We start from the raw sequence: 16,629 nt of genomic DNA on the forward strand, positions 1-16,629 counted from the left end.
TATTAAATGTGCATGTGTCTACAAGCTCGATACTGGATTGTCTTTCCACCAACCTTTCATATCTCGATGTCACTAATATGTGAGTGGCTCGAAGTCACCTTAGAATATGTATAACTTTCAACTACTATGAATTTCACTTAATTTATTACGACCTTTGTATTTCTCCAAAATGCTTCGAAAACTGTGAAGGTGAGAAAAACACAAGAAGGGGGGTTGAATTGTGTTTTTTAAAAATTCTTCGTTTCTCTAAATAACTGAATACACTGATCAGAAGCTAAGTGAGACAGCTTCTGAAGTGATGATCAGAATCTAAATGCAGCGGAATAAAACAGAGAGAGAGAAGAAGAACGACACAAAGCAATTATACTGGTTCCTTCCACAATCCGGAAGTAGTCCAGTCCCCCTTGCACTTCCAAGGAGATTTCACTATGAGTAATATCTGATTACAAATGCTCAAGCACACAAGCAAGAGACTTCCAATGCTCAAGCACACAAGCAAGAGACTTCCTTTGCTCAAGAACACAATCAAGAGACTTCCTGCTCAAGCACAACTGCAAGAGACTTCCTACCTAAACAAAATTACACAGAAAATTGTTTAAGGTTGAACACTTGATATACAATCAGAGGTGCTCACAATACAAATCAGATACAGACTCAATGGACTTAAGAATTTCTAAGATATGACTTTGAGACACAGAAATTCTAAGTGAATGCAGAACAATTTCAGCAGAGGTTTGGTACTTGTGAAAATCTTGTGAGTCTTTCGTTCAGCGTTCTTGCATTACCAATTCTCTAGGTCTTCACTCCTTTATATAGAGGTGTGAAAGAGACGTTGTGAAATTGCCAGCACACCAAAGAGTCGTTGTTGAAGCTTGATCTTTCACCAATGATCTTTTGCCTGATTTGGTTGTTGTCCTATGAAGAACAAATTTGAAATCCATTCCTTATCCAAAGGAACATCTATGCAGGCGAGACCGTATTCTGGAGCTGTTTTCTTGTCTTGAAGTGCAGACACAAAACAGAGTAGTGGAGAACGTGGTTGTACAATTCGTACAAAGTACAATGTCAACGCTTTCGTCCAAATTGCAAACACACACCTTCAAACACCTTTGAAATGACCGTTGCAAGCTCCACTAATCCTTTGTTTGTGTTTTCGAATCCAATAGACAGCTTTTGCATTGATGATTCTTCAATTCTTGATTCTTTGCAAATCCAGTTGATATTCAGCTTCTGGTGAAATGGCTTCTGATGAGGCAGCTTCTGATGATGCAGCTTCTGATGATGCAGCTTCTGATGATGCAGCTTCTGATGATGTGACTTCTGGACCTCTTGTCTTCAGGAGCACTATTCTTCAGGAGCGCTATTTCTTCAGGAGCAGCTTGACTTCAGGAGCGCTTTTTCTTCAGGAGCAAGTTGCCTTCAGGAGCGTCCAAGCTTCAAATTTTTGTTGTTTCCATAGCTCTTTATTTGCTCATTCAGAACCAATGATGATGTAACTTTATAATTATGGTCCTGTACACTTGAACAAATATTAGCTAATCCAATTTACAATTTTTAATACCTTGTTATCATCAAAACTCTTTAAGGTTTATTGTTAAACACATTTTGTTCCAACAATCTCCCCCTTTTTGATGATGACAAACAAAAGTATTTAAAATTGATCAATTGTTGTTAATCTAATTAACAAGTTGACTTTGGGGTTCTGAGGTTTGTAAGATCAGAATCTGAGGTTTGTAAGCTCAAACTCCCCCTGAGTCTGATAGTCTTTAAGGTGAGGTTTGTAAGCTCCCCCTAAGTTCTATCCAGGTTAATTAAATTCATTTTGCGCGCAATAATTATTATCAGAGCTTAAAAGCAAAATTGAATCATTGAAAGAATTTACTTATAGATAAGAAGAATGGTTCAATTAACTTTACTTGAATTTTGATACTCCTTCGTTCATTCATAGCTTATACCAATAAGGTAAAAAGATAGAAGTTTTTCAAAAATTTCAAATGCCATTAATGGGGCTCAGAGCCTTTAAATACTTGTCACATATACTCCCCCTTTTGTCATTATCAAAAAAAATTAAAATAAATCTAAGCACAAAAGACAAAAAGATATGAGAAAAACTCAAACGTGAGAGAGTATACTAAGCAAAGAACTAAATAAATCAGAGCAAAAATCATGTATATTCAATTGTCAGAAGCAGCTAAACAGTCAGAATCAGTAAACATTCAGAAGCAAAGAGAATTAAAACAGAATGGTTTCAGAAGCAAGGACTAGGAATTCAAAACAAACAACAAACAAAAAGAAAAACACAAGGGTGTGCAACTAAGTGTTGGTTTGATGTTGTTTCTTCATCTCCTCCATTTCTTCAATCTTCTTCTGCAACAGTTCTTCAAGCTGTTGTTGCCTCTGGAGAAGAGCCTGTTCCCTTTCCTTAGCTTCTTGCTGCTGCTGTGCCATCTGTTTCTTCAGAAGCTTACACAACCTTGCTTCTCTGGTCAAGTAATCCGTTTCTAAGAAGAAAGGCTGGTTTGCCAGGAGCAGTGTAGAACTTCTTACTCTGAGACTCTGATTCAGATGCTCCATTAACTTCCTGACAGAAGCTTCCTTGCTTCTGATGCACTTAGCCCTTAAGCTTTCAATTAGCTCAGTTGCCCGGTTCTGAAGTGATGCCCAGGAGTCTTCATATGCACTTGTGAGATCAATTGTCCTTCGTTGATCCACAAGATTAAGCACTTGACTAAGGATTGTCAGAAGCTCAGAATTGATATATCCAGATTCCAGGATGTTTGTGGGTGGATGTTCAAGGATTTCAAGATCAGAATCACTGATTTCTAAGTCTTGAATAGGGTTAGGAACTGGAATGGTAAGGTGTGTTTGTGTGTTAGAAGATGAGGGCTGGTCAGAATCAATGTGTGTGGTGGAGGTTGAGGCTTGAACATTGACTAGAGAGATGTCAACATCCATGGGAGTTGGTTCAGGAGAGTGTTCAGGTAAAGGTTGAAATTCAGTTTCAGATGGTGGTTGTTGTGGTGAAGTTGATGTTTGAGTGTTGAGTTGGGGGTCAATGGTAGCTGTTGGTGATTGTGGGGGTGTTGTGGGTTTTTGTGGTTCAGGTGTTTGTTGATGGGGGTTTTCTGAAACAACGTTTTCAGAAGCAGCTGCTTCTGGAGTTGCTTCAGAGGCTTTTTCTGAGGCTTTGTCTATGGGTAACTCACCTGAGTAGTGGAGAGCAAGATTGTCTAAGACAGAAGTGTCTTCTATTGGTTCAGGTGCTAATGGTGAAGAGGGTGAAGTGGGGATGGAGGTGACTGGAATCTGGATTACCTGATCTGCAGGGCCAGCTTCAGAAGTGATAGTACTAGGTGCTTTCAGAACCGCTTCTGAAGCTTTAACAGCCACTTCCTTGACTTCTTCAGACTTCTTCTTGAAAAATTCATCACAATTCTCCAGACCTGAAGCCTTGAGCCTTTGATCCCTCTCCAAATTGTATTGAGCTTCTTTCCTTTTTAATTCAGCTAGCATCTGAACAGCTTGCCCATCAGCTTCTTTCTCCATATCAGAAGTTACTTCAACCATTGGAGTGAAGGTTAGTTCAGATGCCTTCTTCTTGTGCTCATTTGCCTTTATCCCATCAAGAGCTTTATTCAGATGCTCTTCTGTGATGACTGACTCTGATCTGTCCTTGCTTCTTTTTATGGGAATAGAAGCAGCCCTAATTCTCTTCTTCTCCTGTAACTCTGATAACTTAAAAGCAGCAAATTCCTTAGCCATTCTGGCCTTGGCAGGAGTCAGCTCAACCATAGAGCTTTTTATATCAACAGGTGCCTTTTTCTTCTTCAGCTTGGGCTCAACTTCCTCCTTTTCTATTTCATCCAAAGCTTCATCCAGTTTTTCCTTGTGATAAACTGTTTCAGCTTTCCCCCTCTTTCTTTTGACATCCTTCTTTTGCTTGCCCTTATCAGTAATTGCTTCTGATGCAGTGGCACTCTTTACCTTCTTTACTTTAGCAGGAACAGCTTCCTCCTGAGTGCTTGCATCTTCTTCCAGGACATACTCAGCTACTGATTGAACTAGGAAATCAGAGTCACTTTCCTTAACGATGGGAGGAAAGTCCCTGATTATCTCAGTTTCAGCAGTTGTCATCTCTAACCACTTTTCATCTTTAGGGGCTTCTTTGATGAACTTCATAGAGCATAAGCTCCTGCTACTGATAGTCCTTTCAGCAGTAGAGACTTCGAAACATCTATCAGAAGCACTCCTTGTCCTTTTTAAGAACTCCAGCACCCTTCCTTGATAAAAGATTTCAGACAGCAATCTTCCATAGGGTACTTGTTTTCTTCCTCTGATAGTGCTTTCATTTATGGCCCAGCAGAGATGATCCATTACATATCTTGGGAAGTTTATCTTTTCCAAAATAGCCATGAAGTAAATTGCTAGCTTCTGTTGATTGTTGGGTTGGTCAGATCCTCCTGCTCTTTGAAAGAAGCAATCATTACTGAATTTCACCAACATCCTGTTGTGAATCTCCATTTCAGAAGGCTTTGCATCCTTCTTCCCACCCAAAAGAGTGTTGTAGTAACCTTGTAGCAGGACATCTTCCTTCCTGACTATTTCTTGGAATCTTCCCTCTGCATGCCTTCTACAAGCTTTAGCTATAACTTCCTCAGTGATGGTTATAGGAATGCCCATCACTTCAGACCTTATTTCTAAGCTGTCAAATGATGTAGGATTCATATCCATGACCATTTTCCCTTTCTTTGACCCAGCTTGTTTGCTTACAACTTTTGCAGGCTTTTCATTGTACACTTCAGCTTTTAACCAAAAGTCCTTGACCAAATTCACATATGTTGGCCCATTTAGCATTCTGAAATACTCAGACAGCTCCTGTGTTTCTATTAAGCCTTCCATGTTTACTTCGTACTTCTTGAGTGAAGTAAAATCCACTGGTGACTCTATTTGGACTATCAAGGATTCCCATGGAATATCCATAGTCTTTTCTTTGTAGATGGACCCAGATTCTGATACGCTTTGCTTGTTTGAAGTAGATTCTGAAACTTTTGAGCTTGATGATGCCATTTGATGATTGACGAAGATTTGAAGAAGATGAAGATTTTAGGGTTCTAAGGTTGAGAGAATGCGCTTACTTCGCAAACGGTTTGAGAGCAAATGTGTTTGTTGTGAGTGAGTAGTGTGTGAATTGACAAAGTGTTAAAAGTAAAACGATTGCAATTCAAAAGAGACAAACAAACATAACATTAATGACAAAATTGGGGGCGCGTGAAAAGTACTTTCAAAGCTTTTAAATCATCATTGCCCTTTTAGTTATACACCAACACATACAGGCCACGTAAGAAGTTCACAGAGTAACTACCAGGTTAGTGGGCCAGAAGTTACTTTAAAAAGTAACTCCCAACGTTTCCACTTATTCAACTATTCAGAAGCAACAAATCCAGCTTCTGGACTTCAGATGCTGATGTCATCATCAGAAGCGAGTTTTCCTCAGAACCTCAATAAAGAGCTTCTGATGGACTACTGCTTCTGAACTAACTTCAGAACCTAAAATCCTATTCAGGAGCAAGCAAACATTTAATCAGACACGAAGTGCATGTTCAAATTTTTCTTTATAAAATCAAATCTTTCAACAGTTAAAGGCTTAGTAAATATATCAGCCCATTGATTTTCAGTATCAATGAATTGTATATCTAAAATTCCTTTTTGAACATAATCTCTGATAAAATGGTGTTTGATTTCAATGTGCTTAGCTCTTGAATGCAAAATTGGATTTTTAGACAAACAAATAGCAGCAGTATTATCACAATAAATGGGAATACTGTTAGCAGTTATCTGATAATCTTCCAACTGATGTTTCATCCAAAGTAGTTGTGTACAACAACTTGCAGCTGAAATGTATTCTGCTTCTGCTGTAGACATAGCAATAGTTGTTTGTCTTTTGCTAGCCCAGGATATAAGATTATCACCCAGAAATTGACAATTGCCACTGGTTGATTTTCTTTCAATCCTATCACCAGCATAATCAGCATCACAGAATCCAATTAGCTTATAATCTAAGGATTTCCTATAAAGGAGTCCAAGATTAGTTGTTCCCTTCAAATACCTGAAGATTCTCTTGACAGCAGTCATATGAGATTCTCTAGGATCTGATTGGAATCTTGCACACAAGCATACACTGAATAAAATATCTGGCCTAGATGCAGTGAGGTATAACAAAGAACCAATCATACCTCTATACAGCTTCTGATCTACTTTAGCTCCTTCATCTTCTTTGCTCAGGTTGCACGTAGGATGCATTGGAGTGTTCATCACTTTACAATCTTCAAGTTTGAACTTCTTCAGAAGCTCCTTTGTGTACTTTGATTGATGAACATAGACTCCATCTTTGCATTGATTGATTTGAATGCCAAGGAAGAACTTCAGCTCTCCCATCATGCTCATTTCAAATTCATCCTGCATTAACTCAGAAAATTCCTTGCAAAGAGATGCATTAGTAGAACCAAATATTATATCATCAACATATATTTGCACAACAAGAATATCTTTCCCAAGGGTCCTTCTGAAGAGTGTAGTGTCAACCTGTCCTCTCTTAAAATCATTTTTGATTAAGAAATTACTTAGTCTATCATACCAAGCTCTGGGAGCTTGTTTCAAGCCATATAGTGATTTCTTCAGTTTAAAAACATGGTCAGGATATTTAATATCCTCAAATCCAGGAGGTTGCTTAACATACACTTCTTCTTCTATGACACCATTGAGAAATGCACTCTTGACATCCATCTGATATAATATTATGCCATGATTAACTGCATAGGAAAGAAGTAACCTGATTGCTTCCAATCTTGCAACTGGAGCAAACGTTTCAGTGTAATCAATGCCTTCTTGTTGACTATACCCTTGTGCAACAAGTCTGGCTTTGTTTCTTGTTACTTCACCTTGCTCATTCAGCTTGTTTCTGAATACCCATTTTGTTCCAATAATGTTCTTGTGCTGAGGTTTGGGTACCAGATCCCACACATCATTTCTTTGAAATTGATTCAACTCTTCTTGCATAGCTAGGATCCATCCATCATCTGAAAGTGCTTCATCAACTGTTGTAGGTTCAATCATTGAGATTAGTCCAATCATTGACTCTTCTTGTCTGAAATGTGATCTTGTTCTTCTTGGACTATCTTTGTTTCCAATGATTAGCTCCTCAGGATGTGAAGACTTGTGTTTGAATGTGTTTCTGGGAGGATCTTCTTGATGTGAGCCATCTTGTGCTTCATCAGAAGCAGTTTCATCTTGCGCTTCTGATGTGGGTTCAGCTTCTGGACTATCTTCAGACTCAGCTATCTGATCAGGTTCTGGAGTAGCTTCAGGAACCTGTATCTCTGCAAAACTTTCACCCTGCTTTGAAGTTTTATCTTCAAGCTCCTTGTCATCAAATTTAACGTGCATAGATTCTTCAACACAGAGTGTTTCTGAATTATACACTCTGTATGCCTTTGACCTTTCAGAGTAACCTAAAAAGATTCCTCTTTGGGCCTTGGCATCAAATTTCTTTAGGTAGAGCTTGTTGTTCAGAATGTAACAAGTACATCCAAATTGATGAAAGTAAGAGATACTGGGTTTTCTTCCTTTAAAGAGTTCATATGCTGTTTTCTCCAAAATAGGTCTAATATAGATCCTGTTTTGAACATAGCATGCTGTATTCACTGCTTCTGCCCAAAAATGTTTTGGTAAATTGTTTTCATGAATCATGGTTCTGGCCATTTCTTGTAAAGTTCTATTCTTTCTCTCTACAACTCCATTTTGTTGTGGTGTTCTAGGAGAAGAGAATTCATGGAAAATTCCATGTTTTTCACAAAAAGCTTCAAATGGCTCATTTTCAAATTCTCCACCATGATCACTTCTGACTTTCAAAATTTTTGATTCTTTTTCAGATTGAATTTGAGTGCAGAAGCTACTGAATACATCACACGCAACATCTTTACTCTTTATGAATTTCACCCAAGTCCATCTGCTGTAATCATCAACAATGACTAATCCATATCTACTTCCATATAAGGATGCAGTACTCACTGGTCCAAATAAATCAATATGGAGTAATTCTAAAGGTCTTGAGGTTGAGACAATGTCTTTGGTTTTAAAAGATGATTTCACAATTTTCCCTCTCTGACATGCACCACAAAGTGCATCTGAATGATAGTCAATGTCTGGTAGCCCTTTCACAAGTTGTAACTTACTAAGCTTAGAGATTAACCTCCAGTTAGCATGTCCCAACCTTCTGTGCCACATCCATTTCTTATCATTCACTGATAGTAGGCAGATCACCTTCTGATCAGCCAGTTCAGAAAAATTGATTTTATAGACATTGTCAACTCTCTTTCCCTTGAACACAATGGATTTGTCTTTCTTGTTGATTACTGTACAGTTGGGTTTTTCAAAAAGCACATCATAACCATTATCACAAAATTGACTTATGCTCAAAAGGTTATGTTCAAGACCATCTACCAACCATACATTATTAATTGAGGTAGAGGAATTACCAATAGTTCCTGTACCTATGATCCTGCCTGACTGGTTGCCTCCAAATTTCACATTTCCTCCCTCTTTCATTGTTAGGCTGAGGAACATGGACTTGTCTCCTGTCATGTGTCTTGAGCAACCGCTGTCTAGGTACCATGATCTTTGCTTTGGCACTGCTCTTAGACATACCTGCATTATTGACATTTTTAGATTTAGGTACCCATTGTTCTATGGGTCCTGGAAGGTTAGTACTTAAGGCTTTACTCTTCACTTCTTGTACCTTGTGCTGTGAGTTGGGTTGCTTCTGATTAGCCATCACCTTAGGTTTTGGTACTTCAGAAGCAGTAACTGTCTTCTTCTGAAACTTAGACTTCAGAACCCCAGATTTTGGTTTCACCAGACTCTGAGGAATAGGTTCTGATCTTTTCAGGATCCTAACCTTTGAAGTTTTGGAATCAGATTTGATCATAGCCTTTGACTTAGAGTTCTTTGGCTTTGAAGTAATCTTAGCCTTAGAACTAGAAGCTTCAGGTTCTGATTGAACAACAGTTTCCAACTCAGCCCCTTCTGGTACAAAGAATGTTTTCAGACCTTCCTTGATGCATTCACAACAAGACTTTAGATTGGTTTTCTCCAGTTTCACTTCTGGAAAGCCAATTCCTCTGCCATTGTTCTTGTAAATGCTATAAATCATAGAAGCCACTCTGCTTCTGTCAATGCCAGATATAATGAAGTCTTCAAGAGCAATTTCATGATTACTTAAAGGTTTTTCATTACACTTTTCTTGTAGCTTCTGACATAAGAACCTGAGCTGGTCTTCATATGTTTTACACATGAAGTCAAAGCCCCTAAGTCCCTGTTCAGAAGCTTTCAGATCCAATAGAGTTGATTTTTGCTGTTGTACCAAATCAGCATATTTTTCTTTTAAATCCTTCAACTCATTGGTTCTTACTTCAAAATGTGTAAGAAGTTCTTTAAGTGACTCAACAAGTTCATCTCTGGGAATTTTGGAATATACCTCATTTTCATCTTCTGAGTCTGAATCTGATCCAGCTTCTGAAGTTGCTGTTGCTACCAACCCAACAGCTACCTTTGCATCTTCATCAGCTTCCTCTTTATCAGATCCAGATTCACTACCCAAATCATCCCAGGTTGCCATTAAACTCTGCTTAATCTGCTTCTTGAGTTTGCTTGGTTTGAAGGTAGACCTCTTTGACTTGTCCTTTGACTTTTCTCTTTGAAGATCAGGGCATTCAGCAATGAAGTGACCTGGCTTCTTACAGTTGAAGCATCCCTTCTGATCTTCTTTCCTTGAGCTTCTGGAGTTACCCCTTCTGGAGAGAAACTTTCTGTTCTTCTTGGCCAGATATTGAAGTCTGTTTGAGAGCATGGCCATTTCAGCAGCATCTGGTTCAGAGTCTGAACTTGACTGTTCTTCCTCTTCAGATTCAACCACTTTGAGAGCTTTTGATGACTTGCCTTTGGATGGAAGAGCTATTGATTTACTCTTCTTAGTAGACTCATGTTCATTAAGACTTAACTCATGAACTTTGAGAGAACTAACAAGATCTTCGACACTTAAAGTGTTTAAATCTTTAGCTTCCTCAATGGCAGTCACTTTTGGTCTCCATCTGGCAGGTAAGCTTCTGAGTATCTTGCTTACATGATCAGAAGCAACATAGCTCTTCTTTAGAATCTGTAGACCAGAAACTAAGGTTTGAAACCTTGAGTACATCTCCTCAATAGTTTCATCATCCTTCATTTTGAATAACTCATACTGATGTACAAGCAGGAGAGCCTTTGCTTCTTTGACCTTCTTGCTCCCTTCATAATTTGAACAGAGAGAAGCAAACATAGCTTTAGCAGTGGATTTGTCACTCATCTTCATGTATTCTGCTTTGGGTATGGCAGTGACAAGAGCTCCTCTGATAATATGATGCTTCTTGTAAAGTTTCCTCAGTTCTGGAGTATGTTTCTTTCTATCCACAGCAGCTCCTTCTTCATCAAGGACTAAACCACCAACGCCGTCTTCCAGAATATCCCACAATTCTTCATCTAGGCTCATGATGTAACTGTAAAAATTGGTCTTCCACCAAGAGAACTCTTCAGCATCTCCATTGAACTTTGGAACTTTTCCAACACTGGTTTTCTTACTATCACTATAATCATGTGAGACATTTTTATAGCTAGTATCACCATCAGGAGGGGGAGTAGTCATGTTTTTCTCAGATCTTTGACTGTTGCACGGTTAAGTGATACACAACAGACCAAGGCTCTAGATACCAATTGAAGGTGAGAAAAACACAAGAAGGGGGGTTGAATTGTGTTTTTTAAAAATTCTTCGTTTCTCTAAATAACTGAATACACTGATCAGAAGCTAAGTGAGACAGCTTCTGAAGTGATGATCAGAATCTAAATGCAGCGGAATAAAACAGAGAGAGAGAAGAAGAACGACACAAAGCAATTATACTGGTTCCTTCCACAATCCGGAAGTAGTCCAGTCCCCCTTGCACTTCCAAGGAGATTTCACTATGAGTAATATCTGATTACAAATGCTCAAGCACACAAGCAAGAGACTTCCAATGCTCAAGCACACAAGCAAGAGACTTCCTTTGCTCAAGAACACAATCAAGAGACTTCCTGCTCAAGCACAACTGCAAGAGACTTCCTACCTAAACAAAATTACACAGAAAATTGTTTAAGGTTGAACACTTGATATACAATCAGAGGTGCTCACAATACAAATCAGATACAGACTCAATGGACTTAAGAATTTCTAAGATATGACTTTGAGACACAGAAATTCTAAGTGAATGCAGAACAATTTCAGCAGAGGTTTGGTACTTGTGAAAATCTTGTGAGTCTTTCGTTCAGCGTTCTTGCATTACCAATTCTCTAGGTCTTCACTCCTTTATATAGAGGTGTGAAAGAGACGTTGTGAAATTGCCAGCACACCAAAGAGTCGTTGTTGAAGCTTGATCTTTCACCAATGATCTTTTGCCTGATTTGGTTGTTGTCCTATGAAGAACAAATTTGAAATCCATTCCTTATCCAAAGGAACATCTATGCAGGCGAGACCGTATTCTGGAGCTGTTTTCTTGTCTTGAAGTGCAGACACAAAACAGAGTAGTGGAGAACGTGGTTGTACAATTCGTACAAAGTACAATGTCAACGCTTTCGTCCAAATTGCAAACACACACCTTCAAACACCTTTGAAATGACCGTTGCAAGCTCCACTAATCCTTTGTTTGTGTTTTCGAATCCAATAGACAGCTTTTGCATTGATGATTCTTCAATTCTTGATTCTTTGCAAATCCAGTTGATATTCAGCTTCTGGTGAAATGGCTTCTGATGAGGCAGCTTCTGATGATGCAGCTTCTGATGATGCAGCTTCTGATGATGCAGCTTCTGATGATGTGACTTCTGGACCTCTTGTCTTCAGGAGCACTATTCTTCAGGAGCGCTATTTCTTCAGGAGCAGCTTGACTTCAGGAGCGCTTTTTCTTCAGGAGCAAGTTGCCTTCAGGAGCGTCCAAGCTTCAAATTTTTGTTGTTTCCATAGCTCTTTATTTGCTCATTCAGAACCAATGATGATGTAACTTTATAATTATGGTCCTGTACACTTGAACAAATATTAGCTAATCCAATTTACAATTTTTAATACCTTGTTATCATCAAAACTCTTTAAGGTTTATTGTTAAACACATTTTGTTCCAACAAACTGCTCTTCTTGAAAAAATAAAATTGATTGTTCAAAGGTGTATATATCTATGTTTATAACTTATACCTCTAAAAAAATGTTTATAACTTGTAAAATTTATAGGAATATGAGTAGTCTGTTAAATGTAGCCAATCACAAAATGACCAATCTATTAAATGCGAACATGTCTACATGCTCATTGCAATGTCTTGTGAAACAATTTTCATGTCATTGATGTTTGAGTGAATCGTAGTCACTTTCATTAGCTAGTGGGGGCATGATTATTTATCTAAAATATTTATGAATAAAATATATAAATGCAAGTAAAAAAATTGAAAATTATGAATATTGTATATTAAAAAACAAAGACAACTTAACATATATGAATTATAATTACCCTTTATATGTCTTCATGTTTTTTAAAAAGTATAAATTTTTTTATTTTTTAATACTATCAAATTATTGCAATCAATGTATATCATCAAACAATTTAAAATTGGGAGACATAGAAAAAGGAGCAAACATATAAAAAAAGGAGTAAAAAGATTTAATTTTTCCTTTGTATTATTTTTTTATTCCTTAATAAACCTTTTAATTTTTATTGAAGCCCCATTCTTGTGTCTCTCAATCTTGAAAGTTGGAATATTAGGTTTAGGTGTCGTTGACATCGCTTTTTTGAACGTAATACTCTCATATTCAGTTGCAATATTTTAACACTATAAATAATTATTTTGAGAGGAACGCCATAAATAATTTGTGAATGTTTAATAATAATAAAAAGTAATAATTTGTGTATGTATTTTCATTAGTGGCCTTCTTGTGGGGTCAACCACAATTTTCATGTGAGGGCAGAGCATAAAATTATCATATTATTAATTAAAAAATAATTAAAGAAGTGGGGTCAAGTGACCTGTAACATCCCGTTTTCCCAACGTGAAAATTTCGTAAATAAATCAGAGTATTCATCGTAAACGGAATGTCACATTTCATAAAAATCATAAATTGAATAAATAAATATTTATCCTTCAAAATTATTCAACTTAATCTTTAAAACTTCGCAGCGGAATTAGTTCAACAACATAAAAGTCTTTGGCACGCAGGCCTCATCATAAAAGACTCATAAATCTTAGTTCAAAAATAATTCTTAAACTTCAACCTCATCATAAAAGTTTCATAAATCTTAGTTCAAAAATAATTCTTAAACTTCAAAAGCAATACGTAAAGGAACAGAAAATAGTATTAAAATCCCCATCCCGTTACGTATCAGAGCATCCTAGACACGATGTGAGGAGTCTACTCACGAACACAACTAGTCTTTATTACCTGCACATTACCCACGGTCGAGGCAACATATACGCAGAAGGGGTGAGATTTCTCAAACAATAATATTAAGCTTATAAATCATAAATTACATTTAACAACATAAACATCTTATAATTTAACAACTATAATTAAATACATAAACATCATCATTTATCTTAGCAAAATATCATCAAATAGCAGTCACAGTCATCGTCACATATCATCATACTAAAAGACATCACAAAGTAATTCGTTAAAACATCACAAAGTAATTCGTTAAAACATCACAACTTAACAACTTGACTTGACAATGCATCTAAACTCGACTATGCAACTCTTAACGTCTTAAACCATCTTGAATCATCATGAAATGCAAATGCATGTGGTACCATTTTAGGGCATAAGCCCTCATCGTCGTGGTTGAGCAAAAGCTCCATCGTCATGGTTGAGCAAAAGCTCCATCGTCGTGTTTGAGCAAAAGCTCCATCGTCGTGTTTGAGCAAAAGCTCCATCGTCGTGGTTGAGCAAAAGCTCCAGGGAATCAAGCCCTCAACTTTGAATGAGTATGCATGGACTCAACATCTTACATCTTAGAAACTTCATGAACATCCTATAACTTCTTGACTTAGACCGACACTTACATCTTAAATAAGACTCAGCAGTATATGCAGCATATAAATAATTCATCTCATATCAGCATCATAGTACAACAGCATCAAATGATAATCAACAGCATCTTAAACATCACATCATCATAAGCATCATAATTAACACATATAGTACATAAATAACAATATCACATCTTTATATATCCATCTTTAAATCACACATCTTCAAATAACACATCTTTATATAAGACATTTTTAAACACACATCTTCAAATAGCACATCTTTATATAACACCTTTCTTTAAATCACACATAGTCAAATAATTCATCAATTAGTCAAATAATTCATCAATTACACATCGTCAATTTAATCATCTGAGACTTATTATTTCACACATACTTAAAAGAGTAGAAATAATTATTCTAAACTAATATAATAGCAGTTCATGGATTAACATGTGTGTACGTATATAAAATGGATAAATCGGTTATAAAAATAGATAAGGTGTAACACTAAATCATACATATCTGTACATACATGGACATGTATCTCATATATTATATAAATCGGTGTCTTTCTAAAATCATGCTAACAAATAATTACTCTAATCTAAACTATAAATAATAGATCAATCAATTTATTTAAACAATAACTCAGAGAAGGAGGTAATGAGTCGAAGGACATTGGTATCGGATAATGTACTCGGAATAAAAAGTAGTAATTAATAGTTTGTCACAGTTTTTAATTATCTTTTGCTTACTAATTTATTCATCAACAAATTTAAATTAAAGCAAATAGTTAGAGTCTTTGATCACATGGGTTCAATTCAGTTTCACTTAATATCAATTAATTGATTTAGACTTCAAGCCAATTTAATGAATAACAAATCTTGGCACATATAAGATCACGGAAAGGCATTGGTGTCTATCAATAAAGAAAACCATCGGTAACAATTATACAATAAAATTAAGGACATCAATAGATACATATCAACAGAATATACATCACAAATTTAACACAGTTAAAACATGAATTTAGAGATAATCACATACCCAAAAGCATAGCAATAAATTAGAGCACGAATTTAACATCAATTCATCGTAAGATCTTGAAAATAAGGAAGAAAAACATAAACCCTTCACTACCCATATGTTCATACAACCCGTTATGGTGAATAAAGACTCCCCTTACAAACTCATCATAAAGCATGTTAGATGCAATCTAATGATTCACATACCTAATATTAGTGAAAAATAGTCTCACCCTTACCTTAGATTGTTTTTTCTGAAATCAAAAGCAGCGTTCTTCGTTCCTAGGGTTCTCTCTCTGAGTTTTCCACTTTCTCCTCTTTCTCCAAAAAGCGGTTTAACGTAAAAATTCTTTCTAACCTAAGCTTCCTTATTTCTAATACTAATCACTCTTCCTAAATCTATTTAGGCCCAATAACTTATTCTTATTTCTATTCTAACCTTCAATTTTACTTACACTAATAATTCTCATATTCTATTAAATAATAGAATAATGTCACATAATAAAATACTAACACCTCATATATATAAATAAATCACATAAATAGATTCTAACTTAATAAAAAAAATAATTAAATAAAAGGAGGGCGTTACATGACCCTTGGATGGATCCGCGCCGGGTGGCACTTTGGTGACATTAATGTCACCGTGCCATTGCATCTGGGCCACACATTGTCATTGCCATTGCATCTGGGCCACACAACACATCTAATGTCACTCAATGTGTGGTCCAGATTTAATGTCACCGTGACATTAATGTCACACAAGTATTTCCCGATCCGCGCCTGGTCACTTTGAGAACAATCATAGGCGTGTAAAGATAGTCATGCATGGACTAATGAAAAAGGTATGATTTTAAGGAATGGAAAAAAAAAAAAAAAAAAAAGATAGTCATGCATGGACTAATGAAAAAGGTATGATTTTAAGGAATGGAAAAAAAAAAAAAAAACCCTCATATATTGGTGATGGAAGTATCGGAGAGAGTAATGATGAAGATATCACCATTACATACACATATGATATGTTTATTCAAAACTTTGGTGTTCCTATTGCGTGTGTCTATTGTTGAAAGTGCATATCCTTATAGTTTGTATAATATGAACGATCACTCATATTTTCAATATACATATATACTAACTATGAATAATTTAGTTGTTGTGCGATCAATATTTACATGTTATCATTGATTCCCAAAGAAGAGAGAACATATTTGAATTTTGATTCTCTATATTAAATGAACTCATATGACGATGCACATGATTATGTTCACACTCTTGAATTCTTAAATACATTTGCATCATTTGGGACTTCCAAATCATATGGTAAAATTGAAAGTTTGTGTGTCAGTGCAGGACATTGATGAATCTCCAAGCATGTGAAATGGAACTCGATTGTTGATTACAAAAATGGGTAGATATGTTTTGAAGGAAAAGGTGATATCAGAAAATAATATTGGTGATAATGTTTTTATACTTT

General features: G+C 36.4%; 1 long non-coding RNA gene across 1 annotated transcript; it reads right to left on the reverse strand.

The window, feature by feature from the left end:
- Positions 1-13,231: 13,231 nt before the first annotated feature.
- Positions 13,232-14,364, reverse strand: LOC146956757 (uncharacterized). The gene is made up of 2 exons (XR_015016614.1): positions 13,371-14,364; positions 13,232-13,316 (listed from the first exon to the last, which is right to left on the reverse strand). It is a non-coding gene; the product is annotated as an uncharacterized LOC146956757 (long non-coding RNA).
- Between the last annotated feature and the right edge of the window lie 2,265 nt (positions 14,365-16,629).

The sequence above is a fragment of the Medicago sativa genome, chromosome 1 (genome assembly GCF_051527215.1).
Source record: "Medicago sativa cultivar Bolivia chromosome 1, Bolivia_mono, whole genome shotgun sequence".
NCBI lineage: Eukaryota > Viridiplantae > Streptophyta > Magnoliopsida > Fabales > Fabaceae > Medicago > Medicago sativa.